Here is a 26,030-nt window from a genome sequence, read left to right as displayed (position 1 = left end):
GATAATTATATAACTAGAGGTGATAAATTTACCCTGAATTGACTAATGAAACCTGTTCCCTCCAAGTATTCAAATGAACTTTTGCAAAGAAAATCATCTTTAACAGTTTCAAAGACTTCTCGAAATCCCCCTAAAAAGAGAGTATTCCAAGAAGATCAGTTAGATACATTTGAGAAAAATGATACACTTACAAGTTTACATGACTTGAATGAAGCAGTAGCACCACCTGGGTTTCAATTTAAACGATTTGAAAAAGGTGTTGTATTTTATAATATAGCATTTAATGAACAGACATATCTTCCAACTATATTAGAGTCAAGAACAGTTGATGCAGAGCTGAATGTGCATTTGCACTGCAAGGGAACACCACTTCCATTTCCAAGTTGGTTTGTTAAAGGACATAATGCAAAACTTGATAAAATTAGTATGCTAGAAAATTTTCCTTCTTATATTAGAAACATAACATTAGAAAATTGCAACACTATTTTAGATGAGATTAAAAATAGAGAGCTTTATAAGCCACAAGGTAGGCCACCATATTCTGCAGAGATGATTCGGTATGCATTACTTCTAAGATATACTTCTTTGCAGGCATACAAACTGTTACTTAAAAAGTTCTCTTTACCATCAATATCTTTGTTAAGTTCAACAAGGAGGTGTTGATTTTTTAAAGGCTTTAAAACTTCTACGTGGAAAAGGAAAAATTTCTTGTAATTGTATTATGATGGTAGATGAAATGTATTTACAAAAAGCAGCACAGTATCAGGGAGAAGAGTATGTTGGTGCTGACGAAGAAGGCAATTTGTACAAAGGAATAGTTGCACTCATGATAATAGGACTAAAAGAATCGATTCCTTATATTGTTCAAGCAATTCCAGAAGTCACATTTTCTGGAAAATGGCTATCACAAAAAATAGCTGAAAGCCTTGAAAACCTAATAGCTGCTGGATTCACTGTGCGTGGTATAGTGGCAGACAATCATTCCACTAATGTTAATGCATTCTCATTATTAGTTACAATGTTCAATTCTGAATCAAAATATTTTATAAATCACCCACAGAATTATTGAAAGAAGACTTATTTGTTTTATGACAGTGTGTATTTAGTCAAAAACTTTAGAAATAACTTACTAAATGGAAAAAAATTTGTTTTTCCAGATTTTAAATATCATAATGCAAATATCAATATTGATTGTCCATCAGGATATATTAGTTGGGATGATTTATGCAAGATTTACAATAATGATAATGGACTAAAAGATAAACTTAGAAAAGCTCCTAAACTTACATTTGAAGTATTACATGGTGGAAATAATAAACAAAGTGTGTCACTTGCATTAGCACTTATAGATGAAACTACAATTGTGGCTTCAAAAAGCTATTATCCAAATCGAAAAGATGTTTCTAATTTTTTAACTATTTTTAACACGTGGTGGACAATTGCTAGTTCTAAACAAAGATTTTCACCTAATATTATTGGCAATGCTGTTGTATCAGAAGACATGAAAATGACACTTTACCAAGCTCTGGCTGATTGGATCAATCAGTGATCTCATCCACCTGTATTCACCCTCACAAACCAAACTGCATCAGCATTTGTAATCACTCTACGTGCTCAAGCAGTGCTTGTTGAGGAACTCTTGAATGATGGATATGATTATGTAATGACAGCTTGTTTACAAAGTGACCCAATTGAGAGACGTTTCTCACAATACAGGCAAATGAGTGGGGGCAGATTTCTTGTAAGTTTAAGAGAAGTTTTAAATTCAGAAAGAATTTTGTCATGTCATTCCTTAGTTAAATAACATATAAACATTTGGGAAGAAAATCTACTACCAGATGCTCATCCTTCATTAACTATACTTGATGAACTGTTTAACAATCGAAGTGAGGAAATTATGGAAAGTTCTCTTGATTGTTATAATCAAGAAGTTGCAATAACTATAGCAGGCTATGTTGCAAAAAAATTATCAAAAAGGTCTAAATGTGAAAACTGCAAAGCATATTTGAAAGCTGGGGACTGTGATCCAGGGACTACTAAAATAACGGGACGCGAAACTTCAAATCGATGCTAAAACGACGTTAGGGCCGATCGTAATTGACTATGCTTGCTTGATTGAACAAAGAAGTTATGAAAAACTTACATTAATCTAATTATATTCACAATTTAGATTACATTAAAGTGATATAAATTTATATTACACATATAATGTATATATTTTTTATCAATATCGTGTAAATAAAATATAAATTAATGCAATAGAAATATGGGAGATATTTACAACCTTTTTCAAAAAAAACTTTTTTTTTTGAGAAAGGTTGTAAATATCTCCCCTATTTTTATTGAAAAATCTGGAGTTTTTTGATTTAAAAGGAGTAAAATTAAAAAATTGCATGAAGTAGTTTGTAATTTAAGTAATTTATTTTAAGTTATAAATCTATTAAATGTTACAAAATGCTATGTCGTATTTATAATAAATAGTAATGGTGCTACTATTATTAGTTATAATCATGCCAAGAAAATGTTCAATAGTTAATTGTACCACAAATTATTTAACATCAACTTCAGAAGAAAAGCTTCATGTTTACATGTTTCCAAGTGACTCACAAAAGTTACAATATTGGTTGTCATCTATTCCAAATGCATTTGTAAAAGTAACTTCAGATATGGGTGTGTGTGAAAAACACTGGCCACCAGGCTGCAAAATGCACAAGCCTCCCTGATCAAAGTTTGAGGTAAGCATCCTTAAAGCTGTTTTTTTAATATATTTTACAATGACTGATTTTATTAATATCTTTTTTTTAGGTTCCTATTGATCCCCCATCTATTTTTCCTGGATGCACATCTTCAATGGTGCACCAAACAGTCTCAATACAACCAAGATCTACAAATATAAATACAATTTCTTTAACATCACGAAATGCAATACCTGATGAAATGGATGATTTCAATCAAATTGATTTAATTAGATTTTATGATGTTGAAATAATGCTGTCTGAAATAAAAGAAAGGTAACATTAATGATTTTTTCCTTGTTTTATGATATTTGTTTGTTTTGATTTAAAGTTTACTTGTTATCTATTTTAGATATCCTCAATACTTTGCATTCATTGAAAATTCAAAAGTCATATTGTTTGATGTTTCTCGATCATGTCTGCCTGAAACAATATTTTCTGTTGAAATTACTTGTCATTCACGTCAAGTTAATATTTATTGTAGGCATACAAAAGTTAACTGCTATGACCTGCTCAGCTTTTCACATTGTCTTACTCAGCGGTCACAGCTAGAAGCTATTGTCAAAAGAGTTTGTACCTCTAGTCCTGAAATAAAAGATGAGGTATTAAGTTTGATTATTCAAATTGAAAATACATACAGTGACGCTTTTGAATAAATTTCTTTCCTCATTGAACAACTACGCCTCACCACTTATTCTCCAAATGGACATCGCTTTTCTACTTTATGCATACGTTGTGCACTTGAACTGTATTTGTCCTCCAGATGTTGTTATTGATATTTAAGAAATCTGCTTTATTTTCCCAGTCCAAAGACTCTAATTTCAAAATTAGGAAGAGTTGGAGAAGTTGGAAATGAAAAAGAGTGCAATAATACAATCAAAGTTGTTTTTGAAAATTTTAATAGTTCTGAAAAGCGTTGCTGCCTTCTCTTTGATGAGATGTATGTTAAACCAAATGTTAGTTTCAGAGGAGGACACCTCATTGGATATAGTGAGGACAATCCCACTAAAATTGCAAAAACATTATTAGTGTTTATGATTAAACCTATGTTTGGTAAACCTTCTTTTGTTTGTAGAATTGTACCAATACTTAAACTGTCAGTACACTTTCTTCACGATTTGATCATAAACATAAATAAACAAATAATTGATGCAGGAGGAAAATTATTGTGTCTCTTATCAGATAACCATCCCACAAATCGACAGGTTTACCAAAGTTTTGTTGTTAATAAGAGTTTTCCATGGCAAGGTATTATAGAAAAAGAAAAACCAGTTATTATGCTACACGACCCAGTTCACTTGTTTAAAAGTATAAGAAATAATTGGTTTACGGAAAAAAGACAAACAATTAGTTTAAAAATTAATAATCAACCTCTCTCTGGTATTTGGTCTCACATTGTTCAATTATATTACAGACAGAAATTGTGTGTTGCCAAAACTACAAAGCTTTCACGCAAGTCAGTGTACCCTAGTTTGATTGATAGACAAAATGTTGCAAACATGGTTGCTGTATTTAATGAAAAAACCATTGCAGCATTAAGATTAGCTAATTTAGAGAACACTGCCTGTTTTTTGGCACCAATTGTTTCATTATGGAACATGGTAAATGTAAAGAGAAAAGGTTGTGATGTTTTACTTAATGATACCAATAGGTCTCCTTTCCAGACACTTGATGACCTTAGATTTAAAGAAATTTTAGCGTTTGCTGATGCAACTTCTAAGATGTCAGAGGGAAAGGGATTTAAGCGTCATAATACTTTTACACCAGAAACAAAACATGCTTGAGTTAACACCCTACAAGAATTAGTAGAATTAATAAAAAAACTGCTTTCAGAAGATCACCAATATGTTCTTCCTGGTATTTTTCAAACAGATCGTCTTGAAGGTGAATTTGGCATCTACAGGTAAAATTTTTTTTGTGTTACTTATAGTTAAGAAAATATTTTAGATTTAAAATCTAAAAAACAAATATTTCTCTCATTTATTTATTTGAAAGTATTCATTTTTAACATACATAAGTTTAACAATGCGTTTTTATTTGACAATTGCTGTTTTAACTATAGTTTAATACCAGGTTCAACTCAATTTATTTGGTATATCTTTTTTTAAATTTTTTGCTTATCTGTAGACAACTAAGCGGTGGAAATTATTTTATCTCAGCAGAACAAGTATTGAACAGTTTGCACCTTCGGCGGTTAAAATTATTCAGCAAACTTGTTTCTTTGGATGAAACTGACATTCATTGCTCACGCATACATTCAGACTGTTGCACAATGGATCAAAATGGAAGAGGATATAATTTATTTAGATGAATGTTTAATTAATGCAGACAATGAATCTGTTAATGATCAGGAGAAAGCTGCAGTTTTTTATATGACTGGTTATGTACAGCACAAGATCGATCCGCAGCGTGTAGTTGATACAACAACATCACAGTCAGCTAGTTCTGAATTTACAGATTATGTTTCATGTGGTAAATTGCGTTATCCTGGTGATACTCTTTTCCAGTTTATTTGTTTTTGTTATTTACTGTTTAACAGTGTTCCAAAGCATGAAAAACGTTTTCAATGTGTTGTTTACTTAAAGAAACTATTTTTACTTTTGCATTCAACATTACCATTTGATTTAGACACAGACAGTATAGATATTACAAAAGTCTCAATAATAACAAACTGTTTCTTGAAAGGTGTTACAACCCTTGATGATACATCTGATATTATTTCATTAAACATAGAGGACAGAAAAAGAAAGAAACTTAATACATAATGGTCTGATCTTTTACTTTTTGTTGGTGATCTTATTAATAAAGTTTTGAAATGTATTTATGGTGTTACATTTATTTGATTTAAAATATATTTATAATATATTTATAATGATATAAATAAAGTATGATATTGATTAGTTAATACATTAACAGTGTCTTGATTATTTACAGCTAATTTACAGATAATTTACAGTTTCTTTGTAAAAAGTTTTTTTTATTTTTAACACTTCATCAACACAATTTAATTTTTGTTTGAAAATAGTGATAAATAATTGAGCCATAACATTTTTTTTTTATATTTCATCGGCCCTGTCGTCAAAACTACATGAAATTAGAGTTTCCCGTCCCGTTGTTTTAGTTGTCCCTGCTGTGATCTTGAAAATATCTCATCTATCTTTGTTATCACATGGTGGACTATTTGTTCCATCCAAACAGCTTGCAGAATTTGTTCGAAGTGTATTTGCCATTTTGGATTTAATTGAGAATGAAATTTCATCTTTATCAATTCCTGTAATTAACTCATCAATATACATGGTACATAAATATGCACCAAAAAGCAAATTTGTTTGTGAGAATCATGAAAGTTAGGGAATTATGTTTTCAACAAAAATTCTTGTCAATGTTTTTTTTAACAACAAGCATAAAATATCAAAGGATTTCCTTTCCAATGATAACTTAAAAACATTTAAAAAGAGACAAAGAAAAAAATAAAGTTAAAATTGGAAATATAAGCTGTATGTTATAAATGTCTTCTAATCTTTAACCTCTTATAGCCCACTTTAATTTCTTGTTGTGTAAAAAATATACTTTTTTGAGTTTTAGTCCTATATGATCCTAGTATAATAATTAAAATAAAAAAAAAACACTTGTTTTATTTTTTTGGGTCAATTTAGAGTTTGTTGCTTTCAGGCAACAACGGACGCATAAAGTACTAAAATAATTTGTTTTTAATCTGATATTATAGTGCTTTACACGAAAAATCCTGATTTTTCTCCTTTACATCTCTCTGATTTTACATTTTATTTAGAGAAACGCATTAAATATTTAGGATTCATGAAAAGTCTTAAAACAGTTGGATGTTGGCGTAAAACAGAGATGGACATCACACTTGGAGCACTTTACCTTAGGGAAACCATTACAACCAGGATATCTACATCTTCCTTTCTTATCTGTAAACTCTGGCCAATGTTTGTACCCATCATTTCGAATGAGTTTGTTCAGAATTGGCGCTGCAGGACCTCTTATTTTCTTTGCATTATAATTCAGATCAACTGATTTTGAAGGTCGTCCTTTTCTGATTGACCTTTTCCCTAGCATAATCAATAATTCAGCAATTGGCACTTTAAAAGATTTTAATGACATTAGTTTTTTTTAATTTTCTGAATCTTTTCTATACAAAATCCATGCTTGGACTCCTGAAACATCAAGAAAATACCAGATTAGCCGACGATACCACTTTTTTGAACGAGCAGAAATACGATAGTAGCTTAATAGTCCATCTAAAAGATCGACGTCTCCCATGCATTTGTTATAGGTGACGATAGCAGAGGAACAATCAACTAAAATCTCTTTTTTTTTCTTTTTTATCCCATCTTTTTACTTGAAGTCAACAAAACGCGTTTTCAAACAAAACTTTGCGGTTTGACTTTTTAAGCGGATATGCGCAATGTTGCTTTAAAGCAACGAAGGTTTATATTATATTTAAAAACTCGTTTGATGAAAAATTAATGTGAAAAATATATAAAACCACATTAAATATGTTATTAAACAAATTAGTAATTTTTTGAAATGCAAAAAGACAATATATTTCTGAAAAACAAAGATTAAAAACTGACCTTATTTACAAACACGCAAAAATTGAATCTTTTAAAATCAAAAAGCTTATAAACCTGAGAATTCAATGTATAACCTTTTAATGTCTGTTTATTTTGATTGGTTAAATATTGAACTAAAGTTTTCAGCATTCTTTTTATTATAAAATATCATTTTAATTAAACTTTAAACCATTTTTTGGTATGTTGACAACAGGCAACTCGGGGCTGTAAGAGGTTAATAACTAATATATCTTGAATAAATATATAATAAAAAATAGCGATTGCCACTTTTATATTGAAGAAATATAAATAAATAATCAAGGTTTGAACTGCTTTTTAAAAATTAGATATTTGGTGCAGCCATTTTTTTAAACAGAAATCGGCCTCTTAACTTTCCCCTCAAAAATGTAAGATATACGGCCGTGAATATAGTAGGCCATGGTGGCCTCTTTTAAGGAAAGACTACCATGCTTAATTGGGTGCAGGTGTTTCAGGTGTGATTTCATTCGAGCGTAAATTCTTGAAATTTAATTAGAATTAGTAGCTATGACCAATACAGTATTTATCGTTTGGACATACTTCAGGACTCTCCATAAGGTGTTTCCTAAAATAAGCCCATAAGGAGTGTCCAAAGTAAGTGTCTAAAGTAAGTCCAAACAATAATTACTGTATTGGGCATCGCGAGTGAATTTATAAAGTTGTGATACAGCTCTGTGCTAGAGTACTCGGTAGAGTAAAACTAGTAGGCACGTTGTTTCAAAAAGAAACTTCAGCTTGTCTAGACATGCGCTTAATAAACAAGAAAGTCTTTATATATTGCAGGGCTCTTGAAAAAATAAAGTTTGAAAAAACGTCGCACAACCTGCAAGAATCCTAAAAGTGGTAACTTTTTGAGACATTTTATCCTATCGAAAAGTTTCAGAAACTAAAAAAATAAAAATCGATATCGTTTAGGTGCTTCTAGTTGACACTAGATTATATAGGAGTTCTAGAGTTTTGAGTTTGTTTTCGAAAAATTGGAATACAGAGCGTTTGGTTTCGATAGTTTTCATTGTTGGATACGTCAAAAACCATGTGCCCGAGGTAAATGAAATAAGGACCGAGAACATTTATTATATTTTCGACCCAGTTCACTTGTTTAAAAGTATAAGAAATAATTGGTTTACGGAAAAAAGACAAACAATTAGTTTAAAAATTAATAATCAACCTCTCTCTGGTATTTGGTCTCACATAGTTCAATTATATTACAGACAGAAATTGTGTGTTGCCAAAACTACAAAGCTTTCACGCAAGTCAGTGTACCCTAGTTTGATTGATAGACAAAATGTTGCAAACATGGTTGCTGTATTTAATGAAAAAACCATTGCAGCATTAAGATTAGCTAATTTAGAGAACACTGCCTGTTTTTTGGCACCAATTGTTTCATTATGGAACATGGTAAATGTAAAGAGAAAAGGTTGTGATGTTTTACTTAATGATACCAATAGGTCTCCTTTCCAGACACTTGATGACCTTAGATTTAAAGAAATTTTAGCGTTTGCTGATGCAACTTCTAAGATGTCAGAGGGAAAGGGATTTAAGCGTCATAATACTTTTACACCAGAAACAAAACATGCTTGAGTTAACACCCTACAAGAATTAGTAGAATTAATAAAAAAACTGCTTTCAGAAGATCACCAATATGTTCTTCCTGGTATTTTTCAAACAGATCGTCTTGAAGGTGAATTTGGCATCTACAGGTAAAATTTTTTTTGTGTTACTTATAGTTAAGAAAATATTTTAGATTTAAAATCTAAAAAACAAATATTTCTCTCATTTATTTATTTGAAAGTATTCATTTTTAACATACATAAGTTTAACAATGCGTTTTTATTTGACAATTGCTGTTTTAACTATAGTTTAATACCAGGTTCAACTCAATTTATTTGGTATATCTTTTTTTAAATTTTTTGCTTATCTGTAGACAACTAAGCGGTGGAAATTATTTTATCTCAGCAGAACAAGTATTGAACAGTTTGCACCTTCGGCGGTTAAAATTATTCAGCAAACTTGTTTCTTTGGATGAAACTGACATTCATTGCTCACGCATACATTCAGACTGTTGCACAATGGATCAAAATGGAAGAGGATATAATTTATTTAGATGAATGTTTAATTAATGCAGACAATGAATCTGTTAATGATCAGGAGAAAGCTGCAGTTTTTTATATGACTGGTTATGTACAGCACAAGATCGATCCGCAGCGTGTAGTTGATACAACAACATCACAGTCAGCTAGTTCTGAATTTACAGATTATGTTTCATGTGGTAAATTGCGTTATCCTGGTGATACTCTTTTCCAGTTTATTTGTTTTTGTTATTTACTGTTTAACAGTGTTCCAAAGCATGAAAAACGTTTTCAATGTGTTGTTTACTTAAAGAAACTATTTTTACTTTTGCATTCAACATTACCATTTGATTTAGACACAGACAGTATAGATATTACAAAAGTCTCAATAATAACAAACTGTTTCTTGAAAGGTGTTACAACCCTTGATGATACATCTGATATTATTTCATTAAACATAGAGGACAGAAAAAGAAAGAAACTTAATACATAATGGTCTGATCTTTTACTTTTTGTTGGTGATCTTATTAATAAAGTTTTGAAATGTATTTATGGTGTTACATTTATTTGATTTAAAATATATTTATAATATATTTATAATGATATAAATAAAGTATGATATTGATTAGTTAATACATTAACAGTGTCTTGATTATTTACAGCTAATTTACAGATAATTTACAGTTTCTTTGTAAAAAGTTTTTTTTATTTTTAACACTTCATCAACACAATTTAATTTTTGTTTGAAAATAGTGATAAATAATTGAGCCATAACATTTTTTTTTTATATTTCATCGGCCCTGTCGTCAAAACTACATGAAATTAGAGTTTCCCGTCCCGTTGTTTTAGTTGTCCCTGCTGTGATCTTGAAAATATCTCATCTATCTTTGTTATCACATGGTGGACTATTTGTTCCATCCAAACAGCTTGCAGAATTTGTTCGAAGTGTATTTGCCATTTTGGATTTAATTGAGAATGAAATTTCATCTTTATCAATTCCTGTAATTAACTCATCAATATACATGGTACATAAATATGCACCAAAAAGCAAATTTGTTTGTGAGAATCATGAAAGTTAGGGAATTATGTTTTCAACAAAAATTCTTGTCAATGTTTTTTTTAACAACAAGCATAAAATATCAAAGGATTTCCTTTCCAATGATAACTTAAAAACATTTAAAAAGAGACAAAGAAAAAAATAAAGTTAAAATTGGAAATATAAGCTGTATGTTATAAATGTCTTCTAATCTTTAACCTCTTATAGCCCACTTTAATTTCTTGTTGTGTAAAAAATATACTTTTTTGAGTTTTAGTCCTATATGATCCTAGTATAATAATTAAAATAAAAAAAAAACACTTGTTTTATTTTTTTGGGTCAATTTAGAGTTTGTTGCTTTCAGGCAACAACGGACGCATAAAGTACTAAAATAATTTGTTTTTAATCTGATATTATAGTGCTTTACACGAAAAATCCTGATTTTTCTCCTTTACATCTCTCTGATTTTACATTTTATTTAGAGAAACGCATTAAATATTTAGGATTCATGAAAAGTCTTAAAACAGTTGGATGTTGGCGTAAAACAGAGATGGACATCACACTTGGAGCACTTTACCTTAGGGAAACCATTACAACCAGGATATCTACATCTTCCTTTCTTATCTGTAAACTCTGGCCAATGTTTGTACCCATCATTTCGAATGAGTTTGTTCAGAATTGGCGCTGCAGGACCTCTTATTTTCTTTGCATTATAATTCAGATCAACTGATTTTGAAGGTCGTCCTTTTCTGATTGACCTTTTCCCTAGCATAATCAATAATTCAGCAATTGGCACTTTAAAAGATTTTAATGACATTAGTTTTTTTTAATTTTCTGAATCTTTTCTATACAAAATCCATGCTTGGACTCCTGAAACATCAAGAAAATACCAGATTAGCCGACGATACCACTTTTTTGAACGAGCAGAAATACGATAGTAGCTTAATAGTCCATCTAAAAGATCGACGTCTCCCATGCATTTGTTATAGGTGACGATAGCAGAGGAACAATCAACTAAAATCTCTTTTTTTTTCTTTTTTATCCCATCTTTTTACTTGAAGTCAACAAAACGCGTTTTCAAACAAAACTTTGCGGTTTGACTTTTTAAGCGGATATGCGCAATGTTGCTTTAAAGCAACGAAGGTTTATATTATATTTAAAAACTCGTTTGATGAAAAATTAATGTGAAAAATATATAAAACCACATTAAATATGTTATTAAACAAATTAGTAATTTTTTGAAATGCAAAAAGACAATATATTTCTGAAAAACAAAGATTAAAAACTGACCTTATTTACAAACACGCAAAAATTGAATCTTTTAAAATCAAAAAGCTTATAAACCTGAGAATTCAATGTATAACCTTTTAATGTCTGTTTATTTTGATTGGTTAAATATTGAACTAAAGTTTTCAGCATTCTTTTTATTATAAAATATCATTTTAATTAAACTTTAAACCATTTTTTGGTATGTTGACAACAGGCAACTCGGGGCTGTAAGAGGTTAATAACTAATATATCTTGAATAAATATATAATAAAAAATAGCGATTGCCACTTTTATATTGAAGAAATATAAATAAATAATCAAGGTTTGAACTGCTTTTTAAAAATTAGATATTTGGTGCAGCCATTTTTTTAAACAGAAATCGGCCTCTTAACTTTCCCCTCAAAAATGTAAGATATACGGCCGTGAATATAGTAGGCCATGGTGGCCTCTTTTAAGGAAAGACTACCATGCTTAATTGGGTGCAGGTGTTTCAGGTGTGATTTCATTCGAGCGTAAATTCTTGAAATTTAATTAGAATTAGTAGCTATGACCAATACAGTATTTATCGTTTGGACATACTTCAGGACTCTCCATAAGGTGTTTCCTAAAATAAGCCCATAAGGAGTGTCCAAAGTAAGTGTCTAAAGTAAGTCCAAACAATAATTACTGTATTGGGCATCGCGAGTGAATTTATAAAGTTGTGATACAGCTCTGTGCTAGAGTACTCGGTAGAGTAAAACTAGTAGGCACGTTGTTTCAAAAAGAAACTTCAGCTTGTCTAGACATGCGCTTAATAAACAAGAAAGTCTTTATATATTGCAGGGCTCTTGAAAAAATAAAGTTTGAAAAAACGTCGCACAACCTGCAAGAATCCTAAAAGTGGTAACTTTTTGAGACATTTTATCCTATCGAAAAGTTTCAGAAACTAAAAAAATAAAAATCGATATCGTTTAGGTGCTTCTAGTTGACACTAGATTATATAGGAGTTCTAGAGTTTTGAGTTTGTTTTCGAAAAATTGGAATACAGAGCGTTTGGTTTCGATAGTTTTCATTGTTGGATACGTCAAAAACCATGTGCCCGAGGTAAATGAAATAAGGACCGAGAACATTTATTATATTTTCGAGCAAAGTATAAGCGGCATTCTATGGAGTTTTTATTTGCATGTGTGTAAGCTCGCTAGGAGCAGGGGCGCTACTCCCTGAGTAATGCAAACATTGCTCGCTACTCCACCTGCATTTCGCTAGGATTTTTTGCTTGGGCTTATCAATGATAATTGGTTATCTCCGACATACAAATGTGTTCTTCATTACTTGTGGTTTAAAAAAAAGTTTCAAAGATCTGACGAACAGTATCGGCCGGGTGAATAAAAATGAGCAATTGCTTTTACTTTGTAATTGGTCAGCTTTGCGTGAATAAAAACTTCAACAACTTTTCTTTAATTTTTATTCACGTAAAATTGAGCAAATACTGAGAAAATTGCTTTCCATTACGCGAATAAAAATATTTGCAAAACTGCTGAAGTTTTTATTCACGTAAAGCTGACCAATTACTGAGTAAAAGCATTTTTATTCACCCGGCCTGATATTTAGGAAACGAACTAACAACCAACAGAAGATACCAAACAGAATTTTTTTGTGCATTACATAATTCTACCTAAACAGTCGTTTAATGGGAAATGGAATTCTGTGGCTTATTTAGTTATAACTTTAACAACCAACCTGTAAATATTGAATAAAAAAAACTATTTGAGTAAAATGGTTTCTGGTTTAAAGTTACGTTTCAACATTATTTTTGTTTATTGGATATTGATTTATGATTCCTATTATCAGCTTTAATTGCTAAAACCTTTTTAAGAAAGTAAAATAAGAGTTTATATAAACACTCCGATCTGCCGAACCATAAAATTTCTTCTTTTAGAAATATGTTTGTCAGATCTTTGAAACTTATTTTTGCACCACAAGTAATGAAGAACACATTTGTATCTTTCACATAATAAACATAAAGGTCATTGCTAGGGCAATGTAAGCAAAAAAACCAAATGTTGGAAGTGATGTCTTCAAATTATACTCATTTTTAGATATTTTGTTAAAGACAATGAAAGTAGACCACTGGTAATTTTTTTTCTAAAATTTTTATCAATCTCGAAGATATTGGGTCCCAAAATTTGGCCCGTTTTGAGAAAATTTTGCGCATTGAGTGCAATTGCTACTTTGAGGAGTAGTCTTAGCAACATGAATATGACAGAAACATTTCTTTTTAATTTTTTTACTAATCTGGGTAGATTTCTACAGTAAAAGTAAAAATTCAACAAGATTACATTTTCAGTTGTCTAGAAATCGTGGTCCGAAACCACAACATTTGAAATTTTACCCTAACTTTGAGCTCTAATATCTCTTAAGGCCAATACTTGTACGTAGTTTTTTTAGGTGTTTTTGAAAGACACTATGACATACATTGACTTTTTGGAACAAAAACCATGTGCATGCAAGGACCTGGGAAGAAGCAACCTGCCAAAAATCACTTTTTGCGTTCAACGCGCTTTGATAGATTACCCATAACAACCGTGGCCTTAGGTCCACCATGAACAGTATAAGTTATTTATTTTCCTTAAATATGCATCTTCAAATATCTGAAAAAAAATCTATGTGCTCGGGTGATAAAAAGCCTATAGATGTCCTAGAAGTAGATATACTTAGCAACGGATACTTTACAGTCTTATTAATTAGTACTGCTATTTTAAAAATTTTAACATGATACTTTTTTAAAAAGGAACTGTACAAGAGAACTTGAAATAAATACATATAGCACTTAAAACAAAAACAAATAAAAAATATACATAAATAAATACAATGTTCTATCTAATATAATATATTATATCAGGTAGAACATTGCTTGAGTTACATGATATAAATTTTTTCAGTAGTTTTCAGTAGAAGAATTAAAATTTGTTAGTAAAAACTGCATATTTTTAATATTAGTCAATAAATAATTAACAATAAACAAAACATGTCAGAGAGCAAGAATAAAGTCAGTCCTTATGAGAAATGCATATTTTTTATAAAGAGAAGACTTCTTGTGGTCCTTTTAAGTTTTGGAACAAAGATGGAATCTTTTAAGTTAATGAATTAACTGCTGACATAACTAATCATTTACAAGCTTTAAAGGTATAAATAATATTAGAGCATTATTTGCTTTTTTATTAAAAGAAACAGGATTTCTTACTCCATAGGTGGAAAATCTAACGTTACTGTTTTATAGCTACTACCGAAAAACCAGTGAATGAAAAAACCTTGATTGATAGCCGACTACAAGCTTTTCTTTTACGCTATGACTCATTATGTGATTACCATCGTTTTTCTTTTGGTATTGACTGGAAGCAGACAAACAGTTTTCAACACCCAAGACATGAATTTCAAATAGGTAAAAAAGCACCAAAAGTTAGATCCATCCCTTTGAACACCCTTGCTGCTTATAATGAAAAGAATTTATCACTTCCTGTTGGAGCCGTCTTTTGCTTCAGCTACCTAAAATGTATTTCTACAGGTAACAATATTGACATGTTAGAACCAGCTCCAACACCAATAAAGTCTTGCTTTCCTGCTGATGACATATATGTTCCAGATAGAACAATCATTTCAGATGAAACTATCAAAGAATCAAAAAAAGCGGCTAGCTCTTTGTGTGGAGCATTTAGAGCAAGTCCACTGTCTTTTTAGATAAAGCAAGTTCACCAGCAGCTGAGTACAATTTTAAGGCCAAGTGAATATGTGACAACTCAACAAACTCTATCATTATTCTGTAGGCAAGTAAATGAACTTGTATATTTACAAATACCCAAAGTAATTATGCTAAAAAATGTGATTTTTTTCTTTTCTTGGGACTTGAGATAAACATTTAGCAATTTCCTTTATCCTTCAAGTGTAATTTTTTAGATGGAGTAAGCAAAAAAGAACAGGAAGGTTGGCAACCACTTTTTGTGAAGAGGTTAACTTAACTGATGATGTGATTGATGAAACTGTTGATATGAAAGATGCACCTGAAAACGAAAAAGATGATTTAAACAGCGATATTCAGTTGATTGCAAAGGAGTTAGCAGCTGATTTTCAAATTGGTGATTGGATTATTGTTCTATACTTTATGCAATGGTATCCTGCAATAATTAAAAATGTTAGAAGTTTTAACACTACAATATTGTATTTTTGTGTATTGAGATCTATTACAAAATTATTGGTTTATTAACCATATTAACTAATATCAAGGAATATTTAGGAAGCAGCAATGATTAGACGTTACTTTACCTCAACCATTAGGTCAATGATAATGGAATATATGTTTCTTGTATGGAATTGTCTGTTACACCTGGAAAGAACTGCTTCAAGTGGCCAACCAAAGAAAATAAGGTAAGTATGGGTATTAAGGCCCGGCGAAAATAAGGCCCACTAATCCAAAGTTAGGGAAAAAATAAATTGTGAAACTTTTTTTCGACATTAAAATATTAGAGTTATCTGGTTTTATCACTGGCAGCAAAAAAAAATCAGCATTTCTTTACCGCGCATTCGACAAAGGTGGGCCTTAATACCCATACTTACCTTATTCTCCAATGTTCGTCTCTTGACGTTGTTTATAAGATTGATGCACCAACACCAACTAATGAAAGTGGTGGTTATTCACTCTAAAAAGACGATATTGACAACGTGGAGATTCAGATCGGCCATTAATAAATTTATTATATATTTTTCTTAATTCTTAGAAAACTGTATTTCCCATCAGTTTTAAACGGAAAAAACGATCTTGAAGTCTAATGGTTCTTTCTTTCATTGATAAAGTTAAAAAAAAATTTTTTTTGTTCAAGTTATCTTGTACAGTTCTTTCATTGATAAAATTAAAAAGAAAAATAATTTTTTTTCAAGTTCTCTTGTACAGTTCCTTTACAAAAAAGTATCATGTTAAAATTTTTAATAGCAGTACTAATTAATAAGACTGTAAAGTATCCGTTGCTAAGTATATCTATTTCGTTGCTAGGGTATTTTTTTAGTTAAAAAATTGGCAAAATAAGGCTACTTCTAGGACATCTATAGGCTTTTTATCACCCGAGCACATAGATTTTTTTTCAGATATTTGAAGATGCATATTTAAGGAAAATAAATAACTTATACTGTTCATGGTGGACCTAAGGCCACGGTTGTTATGGGTAATCTATCAAAGCGCGTTGAACGCAAAAAGTGATTTTTGGCAGGTTGCTTCTTCCCAGGTCCTTGCATGCACATGGTTTTTGTTCCAAAAAGTCAATGTATGTCATAGTGTCTTTCAAAAACACCTAAAAAAACTACGTACAAGTATTGGCCTTAAGAGATATTAGAGCTCAAAGTTAGGGTAAAATTTCAAATGTTGTGGTTTCGGACCACGATTTCTAGACAACTGAAAATGTAATCTTGTTGAATTTTTACTTTTACTGTAGAAATCTACCCAGATTAGTAAAAAAATTAAAAAGAAATGTTTCTGTCATATTCATGTTGCTAAGACTACTCCTCAAAGTAGCAATTGCACTCAATGCGCAAAATTTTCTCAAAACGGGCCAAATTTTGGGACCCAATATCTTCGAGATTGATAAAAATTTTAGAAAAAAAATTACCAGTGGTCTACTTTCATTGTCTTTTACAAAATATCTAAAAATGAGTACAATTTGAAGACATCACTTCCAGACTTTGTCTACATTTCTCAGACAATAGCTCTTAACTACCATGAGTAACAAAAAACACCTATGGTATGTTGATGAAATAGCGCTTCTCGGCCTAATGGCTAAGATCAAGTGCAGTATCATTTAGATTGGTAGCGAGCTGGCTAGGTCGGTGTACTTGTATTAAACTGATACTTTTCTTTTTTTTCCGCCCGTTCCTCAAAGGGGAGGCAAACTCAGGGTGGACGTTCTTCTGGGTCTTCCCTGGAGAGGTTCGGGCAAGTCTGCAAGGCATTCGCTAGAGGACTCTAAATACTCAATACCTGAAATAGCGAGTTACGTTCACATTGTTCAGGGTGCACCGCCCTTGCTTTTAATTTTCAACAACAATGACAATTTGTTGCACTTTAGGATGCCGCTCCTTCCTAGCTTGCCAATGTAATAAATGTTTTCGATCCCCTAGTTCACTGTCTTTCAGAAAACTTTTAAGTCTTGTAGGATGGCAATATTCTTATACTATCCTTTAGGATATCCTAAAGGATTTGTAAGATCGTAAGTAAAAGCAGAAAAATTGTTTTGCTAATGTTAATTCTGTAAAATATAATTTTTTTCAAAAATGAAAAAAAAAGCACGTTTCTTAACTTCACTCTGATATTAATTAAGAAACGCGCTTTTTTAACAATTTCGTCATAAAAATTTCAATTTCATTTGTTATAACAAGTATATCCTGTTTAATCTATAAAAACGTTTACATTTTATTTGGTTTAGCTTTTCCGTTTGATAGTCGTTTTGTTTTAAGAAGCTTATGGTCGTCTTTATTAGGCTTACATTTTCGTTTTATTTTTATGAGGCTTATATTTCATTGTTTAAAATAAGGCAATTCATTATCTATCAAGTATCTTACAGAGGATGGCACCTGCACGTAGATCAATAAAGCGCTCTTATAGACATATCGATGAATATAACGAGACTAATAATGAAAGTGATATAGAATGCTAAATTTTGGATGAAGAAGTAGACCAACTTATCCCAGAATCTTCGGAAACCAGTGCTTGCGATGGCGATGACAATGCAGAAAAAGATCTCAGTAATAATTTAAGTAATATTTGTGCCTCTCAAAAGTTAGGAATAACAAGTATGACAAGAGCTCTTTTTATTGCCTCAATTGCACTTCATGCAGTTCAGTCCGGCATTAGCAACAGTTCAATTGAAGGAGTGATTAAATTGTTTCAGTTATAAAAACCCTGTTTATTATTTAAATAGTATGTTTTATATTTTTGTAAATTGTAGTGCTGGTAGTCTACCAGCACTACAATTACAAGGTAGACCAGTTGGTGATTGTTTTTCAAGTTCCAATATATAATAATAAATATATACAAAAATGTAGAGGTAACAATGTAAGGATTTGTAAAAATATGTAAACATAATTATATTCTTACAATTCTCTTCTGCTTTGTAGACTTAAGAATTCAGAGGAAAAATAATATTTGTTTATTTACATGTTATCATAACATTTAAATAAATAAATGTTATTTTTCACTGAGTTCTTGAGTCTACAAAGCAGAAGAGAACTATTATGGCTATCAGACTCAAAACCTCAGCATGTGTTGATGGTTTTAATGCAAACCATAGAAAAAATGACCTTATTTGTACCCTTTAAATTTAGATGTAATGTAATCAATCAAAAACACATGTCATTGATTCTATAAATAATTCAAATTGTTAAATGTTTACATTTAACATAAATTCTTTGGTGTATGAATTTTTAAAAGTGTACTATAAGAGAAGGTGTAGCTATATGGTAGGGAGGAATGCTTAATTATTTACCCAGCAAGAATTATATAGCATGTCAGCCATAATCTAAACATGCTGACAATTTCTTATAGGTATTATAAAAAATGCTGCAAAGTGCACATTTATGAATTATTGAAATATATGATGGTATTCATAATTACAAAATTAAAGAATACTCTCATATAAAACATATTTGATTTTAACATCTATGCTACTTTTAATTGATAAAAGTATTTCACATTCTTCGAAGAATCTTTTTTTTTTTTTTGCTTGATCAACTTGTAGTATGCATTTAAATAATTGATCAACATATAGCATATATATTATATTCGTTTTTTTAGCTTGCACTCTTTATTGAGAATATTCCTACATCATGGAAGTCTATTACAAGTTTTCTTTAAAAAAATGTGTATGATTATTCTTCAATGTTTGATCTACCAATACCTACAGAACCTAACAGTACAGATGAGTTTGTGGTGTTTAATCTACTTATGCAGTTAGATCTAATTTTAAGTGTTTATAAGCCTATGATTATTCAATACCGACAAGAACTAGTTAGTGCTGGAGATGTTATAAGTTTGGCTCCAACATTAACGTCTGATATTTTTGATTTACATTTACTTATATCTGCAGATGGAGCAAACCCTTATTTTAAAAAGAAATTGTCATTTCGGCCATTGCAGGCAACTCTACTAGACTTGCCAAACAATGCTAGGTCTCTTCTAGAAAATTCTTTGTTTTTAGTCATTTGCAAATGCACTGGTAAACCTAATTGGGATTCTTTGATGCCCTCTGTTTTTGAAAAGTTCAGATTTAGACAAGAAGTTAATCTTCCATCTGGGTTGACTGTGATCATCTATCCCTATGCTGCTGTATTTGATTTACCTGCTCAAGCACATTTTTTGAATGTTGCGCAGTTCAATTGAGAGTTTGGATGCCTGTTTTGTAAACATCCTGGAAGGCACGTCGATCTGGTAGAGGCAAAGCACAAGTGTACCCATATGAGCCTGCAGTTATTATTACATCAATTGAATTTAGTAATATTGCATTATTAGCAAGTAAATCAAACTCTATTAGACAGGTTAAGAAACCTATTTTTGGAATTAAAGGTCAGTGCTCACTGAGAGATTATATTTCAGTGCCAGATAATATTTTAATAGATGGTATGCATTTGTTATATGAAAATATAACTTCAACTTTACTCAGCTCATTTTTTGACCCTAAATACCGCACTAAACCATTTTTTTTAGGTGGCAGAGTTAATACACACATTTTTAAAACATGCTTGAAAACTATATCATTACCACATGATTTTCCAAGGTCTCCACCTTTAACTAATATGAAAATGTGGAAAGCACATGACTTCAAAAATATGCTTGCTTATTATTCTGTCTCTAATTATGTCATGTCATTTTGCTAACAATGTAAATTCACGGAATTTGATTGATAAGTTGGAAACCTGTGTTCAGTATTTTTATTCACATATGAGTTTTTTTTATCCTTCTAATTTTGCGACAATAAATGTACACTTATTCTCGTATATTCCTAGGCATGTTTCAAAGTTTGGTGCTCTTTCTTATTCTTCCATGTTTAGTTTTGAGTCAAAAAATCATTTAATCAAAACTTATATGAAAGGTACTAAAGTTCACTAATTACAAGTTTGTTCAAAGATTGCCTTAGTAAAATCAATATCAACCTACATAAATAATGCAAATCTTTCTCCATCTCTTTTAACTAAGTTAAAGAATGTAATAAACCTGACTTCTTTGTCATACAATGAAACTCAGATTTTAGATGCACATAGAGTCATAATCAATAATCAATGCTATCATTCATTTCAGTGTAACAAAAGTTGTTCTTCAGTTAGCTGTATTGTGCAGTATCGTGAGCATAATTATTTTAAGCATGGCAAAATTTTGTCATTTTTACATGGTGAAGTTAGTATTGCAAATGTTTCTGTTTTAAAACCTGTAAATACTGTAATTGATCTTTTCAATTTTGTTGATCTATCTACTGCAGAAATAATAATTTGTTCTTATATTTCTGAGTCTTTTATTAGTGTAATGGAAACAGAGGAGGTTCATTCAATTCCTATTGCATCATTTATCACTAGATGCCTGTTATTCCCTGTACCTGATAAGGTTAATTTACATATTGTTGTTCCTATGATATCTTCATTTGAACATGATTAATTTGTACCTTATTTGAATATATAAATTTTAATGTGGAACTTGTAACACCTATTTGTACACGATTAATTTAGTATTTGAACACGATTTATTTGTACTTTAATTAAGTATATACATTTTAATATTTTTGTTTTATAATTTGAGTTTGTTTGTCATCCTAATGAATGCTTGTTTAAATGTTTACTAAAGACAATTTAGACTGGTAGTTTTTTGTAAGGTTATAACATACATATATGTTCATGTAAGTGTCTGTGGCAAGGTTGTTTGTTAAAAAAGTTTTTTTTATTGTAATTTTTAGCAAAAAAACAGTTATTATAAATATGTACCTGGGTCAAGAAGGGTCAACCGACTTCTTCCTTTTTTGGTTCTTAGGGCTGAAATAGTTCTTAGAGCCTGTTTACTTTAGCTCTACAGTTTTGAAATCAATATCTCTTCATAAGAGAATGTGGCTGAAGAAAGTATGCTTGCTTTTCTAATTTTTCTTATTGTTTGTTGCACAAAAGCAATCATAATATCTTTGTTCTATTTCTTCATTTAAGGGTGATGTTGTTACTTTAAAAATCAATAACATCAACTATGAAGTCAAGCTTTATGCTAGGGGATCTGAAAAGGATTTAAAAACCAAAATGAAAGATCTGGAGAAATATACTTGTGATGGTGTTTCTACTGACACCATGTTTAAAGATGACAGTGCTAAGGCATTTTTTCATGACATATTTTAGTCTTATGGATATTGTCTATTTGAGTTCTTTCCAAAAGTTTTGATTTTTATATTTTCAGTTAGAACTACTTTTTATAGATATACTTACATTATAAACTACCAAATTTTAGTATTGGTATTTGTTTCCTAAAATATTCCTACTAAATAAACAATAACTTCATAGAAGGAGATATTAAATTTTTGCTTGTTACTGAGCAATCATCTGCTGATTCTGATGAATATAAAGATTGGGGCTTACCTGCAGACTCCTTTATGTTACTTTAAAATATCTAGTTTCATATTTTTTTTCAAAATATATCTATGGTTACATTAAGAGCTCATTTAATTTTAGTAGCTAAAGTAAATAAAGAAAATTCACTTCTTGCAGATTTGGAAATGCAATTTGGTTTAGCCACAGGTATGTTATTAATTGCTAGAGTATATTTTGTATATTTTTTATCAATAAAAAGAAAAGGTTACAATGGGCTGTAGACTACCAAAATTGGACAAAAGAAGACTATAGAAACGTACTAGGGACCGACGAGTCCAAATTTGAACTGTTTGGGCAAAGACGTAGAATTTGCATCAGAAGAACAACAAAAGAAAAAATGATCCCAGAGTGTTTAGTGCCGACAATCAAGCATGGTGTTGGGTCAGTTATGGGGATGTTTTTCTTCAGCTGGTGTAGGTGACCTAGTTAAAATTGAGGGTATTATGAAAAAAGAACAATATAAAACAATTGTAGAAAAAAATGCTATACCTTCTGGCTTAAGAACTATTGGTCGTGGTTTTGTTTTTATGCAGGACAATGACCCTAAAGAAACCTCAAATTTATGCAAGAACTATATAAAGGAATAAGAGAATAATGGTGTCCTCAAAAACATGACCTGGCCGGCCCAATCGCCAGATTTGAACCCAATAGAGTTACTGTGGGAAGTATTGGACAGAAAGGTCAGACAAAAATCCCCAACATCCAAAGAGCACCTGTGGCAGATATAAGAAGAATCCTGTTAATCAATTGCGCCAGAAATAATAAATAAAGTAATAAATAGGATGCTACGGATCGCAAAAAAGATGATAAAAGCTCATAGAATATCTTTTGACGGTTTAATAATAATAGTGTTGTTAGTACTTTTTTTACTTCATTTTTGTCTTTTTTTTTTCTTAAATAGTAACTATATGTATCTTTTATAAAATAAATATATTTGAATTTTTTTGAAATAGTAATGAGAGTATTAATTAAAAAATTAAACAAAACCCAAGTGTCCGGAAACTTTTGGCCTGCAGTGTATATACCACAATATTCGAAAAAGAAAAAACAAAGATTTATATCTTAAAATAACGTTATTATGAAAAAGAGACTTTTTAGTGAAATAAGCGAAGCATTTAAAACATTTTAAAACGTCCGAAACAAGTTGTTTCAGGTCGTTGCAATTGGGCATGATCTCCAAAAGCTTTGAACTCTGCTACATCTTTAAAATTATAAACAAGATAATTTTCTATGCATTTTCTACTAAGATCTGCTTCAGTAACGTTCATTATACTGTAAACGTTGACTTGATAATCCCAAATCTGTGCAAAGTTAGAATTTAGTATTCTATTACTAAGATGTTTGCTTAAAAAGTTGTTAAGTGAAGCCCCAATCAACGATTTCATTGATTCTAAATCGAAATCCATAATTGAAGCACCTTTTACGTACTTTACCCAATTCATGACATAAAAATACTGAACGGTTTCTGTTACGGCAACGCGCTTACTCATTTTTATTAAATCCTCTCTGGTGAAATAATCCATTAGGTTGGACCAACCAATTGCGTGCGGTTTCTTTGAATTTAAATACTCCAACAACTCAATGTTTGTTGCACTCACTTGTCCACATTAAAACTCAAGGTTTATTTGCTTGGCTAATATAGAACGTTTTAAACATTCGGTTCTCTCAAGCATGAACGTCTCCATGGATAACTTTAGCGTCGAATTGTAGCTAAACCTGGTGTCGGAAAAACTAAAAGGAAAATAAAAGTTTTCGTGCTTGTTTTTAAAATAGAAGTTTTTTTCTAACACTGAAAAAAATGTCAACTTGCCACAATGGAGAGCAGATTCGGTTTCTTCAAAACGAAATCCCGTGAACAAATATCTCGCATACTCCACTCTGTCGACCTTGTATCGCATGTTTGCCAAATCATTAGATCAAAACCGAGTGTTTACTTCACCTAGCAACAAAAGCCATCCTATTCATTATTATATTCATTATTATACCTTGTTCCTCGCCTAGACTATCCATTACTTTTTTAAAAAGAATTTAGCAAAAATGAATCTACTTAGATTTCCTTATACTTAAATTGACAAACTTATATTAATATCAATGTTCCGAAGCTGAGTGTTTTAGGAAAACTGAATAATTTACAGGAAAATTTTCATTTTTACTCAATCCGTTTTCTTTCGTCATCTACGTATTTGTTCTTAATGTAATAATAGTATGAGCAAACAACATTTATACGAGATATTTTCGCTCTCACTAATTCACGAGTTGGTTTGATCTATACATTGGACAATCACATGAATTTTCGGTGACTATTTTTGGTTTGTAGTATGGAATTTAAATCTACAGCAGCTCAAATTTTTTTAAAACTTTGTTCTCTGAAGCGCAAGTAATGAAGAATCCCTTTTAATTTTGAAACTAACAAAATTTCTCTCCCCTCAGATTTATTTTACTATCAACTTCCCACACCACAAGCAACAGTTTGGAAAAAAGTTCTGTAGTGTTCCGTAAAACATTAAAGTTTTCTGGAAAATAATACGAAGTAATATTTTTACTTTCGTAAAAGTGTCCAAAAATCTCTAATAGCAAGACTTTTTGAGGGAAAGCTACCCAAGTTAACTTTCTTATAAGTCGAGAGTGCCTTAATCTAAAATATGAAATTAAAAATCTCGTTTTTACTTTTAACTAAAAGAAACATAAAAAACCATACAAATATATCCCTTGAGTGTAAAAGCTCAGGGGATGTATGAAACTTTTATAAGGTCATGGTGAAGTACCCGCTGTTATATATTATATAATATGGCAAATCTGTATATAAAACCGTTGCGAGTCACTCGGTGGTGACAACAAACGGGTTCTGTAACCGCCAAAAAAGTAAATCGTTTCTCGGCGTATTCACTGAGATTAACTGTAGTATTTTTATGTAGAACAATTGCACTAATAAATTTGACTACACAGATATATTTTTAATGCTTAGCGAAACAAAATTATCTACTCAAAGAGAACTTCGGAAAAACTTTATTGCTTTTTTTAACTGACATTAACTGCTGTTTTTTTGTTTACAGCAAAGAACGGTTTTTTTTTCTATATATCTCATTGTAGAGAGCCCCAACAAAAACAAACAGCAAAAACCTACCGCTCTAAGTAACTTTATTTATGGAGAATTTGTGGATATACAGCTGTATATCGTTATAAGTCTAAAAGGCCGAAGTTTTGTTGAAGAGTGTTTTTCGCCAGATTTCTTTTGACAAAAATGCTGAAGTAGTTACATAGCTACAAAAACAAAAAACAAAAAAGGTTATAGAAATCCTAGCAATATTTAAAATGAGCAAACGGCGAAATAAAACCAAATAACAAACTAAGCTCTTCTTCACTGAGGTTTAAAAAAAAAAGCAAACGAATACAGCAAGCAAATCACTAACTTCCAGAATCGATGACGAAAAAGCCATGAAATAAAAGATCCACCAAAGAATTTTCTATACTACAACTTACAGTCCGGTAGACTACAGGATGTATCGAATATACTTCAGTATATTCGATATATCCTGTAGTCTACCGGACTGTAGTCAATCTCAGAAAAGAATCTAAAACACCCCAACCAAAAAAAATAATAATAATATAAAACTTACAACAGACACCACCACTTACATGCAGGAAAAGCCTTTTAACCCAAAAGAGAAAATAA

General features: G+C 30.8%; 5 pseudogenes across 1 annotated transcript; all 5 read left to right on the top strand.

The window, feature by feature from the left end:
• Positions 1-16,341, top strand: part of LOC149880227 (uncharacterized) — a 50,363-nt pseudogene extending 34,022 nt beyond the window's left edge.
• On the top strand, positions 2,484-5,500 carry LOC149880229 (uncharacterized; annotated as a pseudogene). The gene is made up of 4 exons (XR_016446320.1): positions 2,484-2,735; positions 2,806-3,011; positions 3,088-4,638; positions 4,863-5,500. The product of XR_016446320.1 is annotated as an uncharacterized LOC149880229 (transcript).
• Positions 7,780-9,913, top strand: LOC149880228 (uncharacterized; annotated as a pseudogene).
• Positions 16,342-18,281: 1,940 nt separating the features above from the next.
• On the top strand, positions 18,282-19,912 carry LOC149880226 (uncharacterized; annotated as a pseudogene).
• Positions 19,913-21,706: 1,794 nt separating this feature from the next.
• LOC149880225 (uncharacterized) lies at positions 21,707-22,944 on the top strand (annotated as a pseudogene).
• The last annotated feature ends 3,086 nt before the right edge of the window (positions 22,945-26,030 follow it).

This window comes from Hydra viridissima, unplaced genomic scaffold (assembly GCF_058129835.1).
Source record: "Hydra viridissima isolate aposymbiotic clone 2 unplaced genomic scaffold, HvirCarnegie_v1 scaffold_13, whole genome shotgun sequence".
Lineage (NCBI taxonomy): Eukaryota > Metazoa > Cnidaria > Hydrozoa > Anthoathecata > Hydridae > Hydra > Hydra viridissima.
The sequence above is the reverse complement of the archived record's forward strand: the minus strand, read 5'-3'. Positions and strand labels throughout refer to the sequence as shown.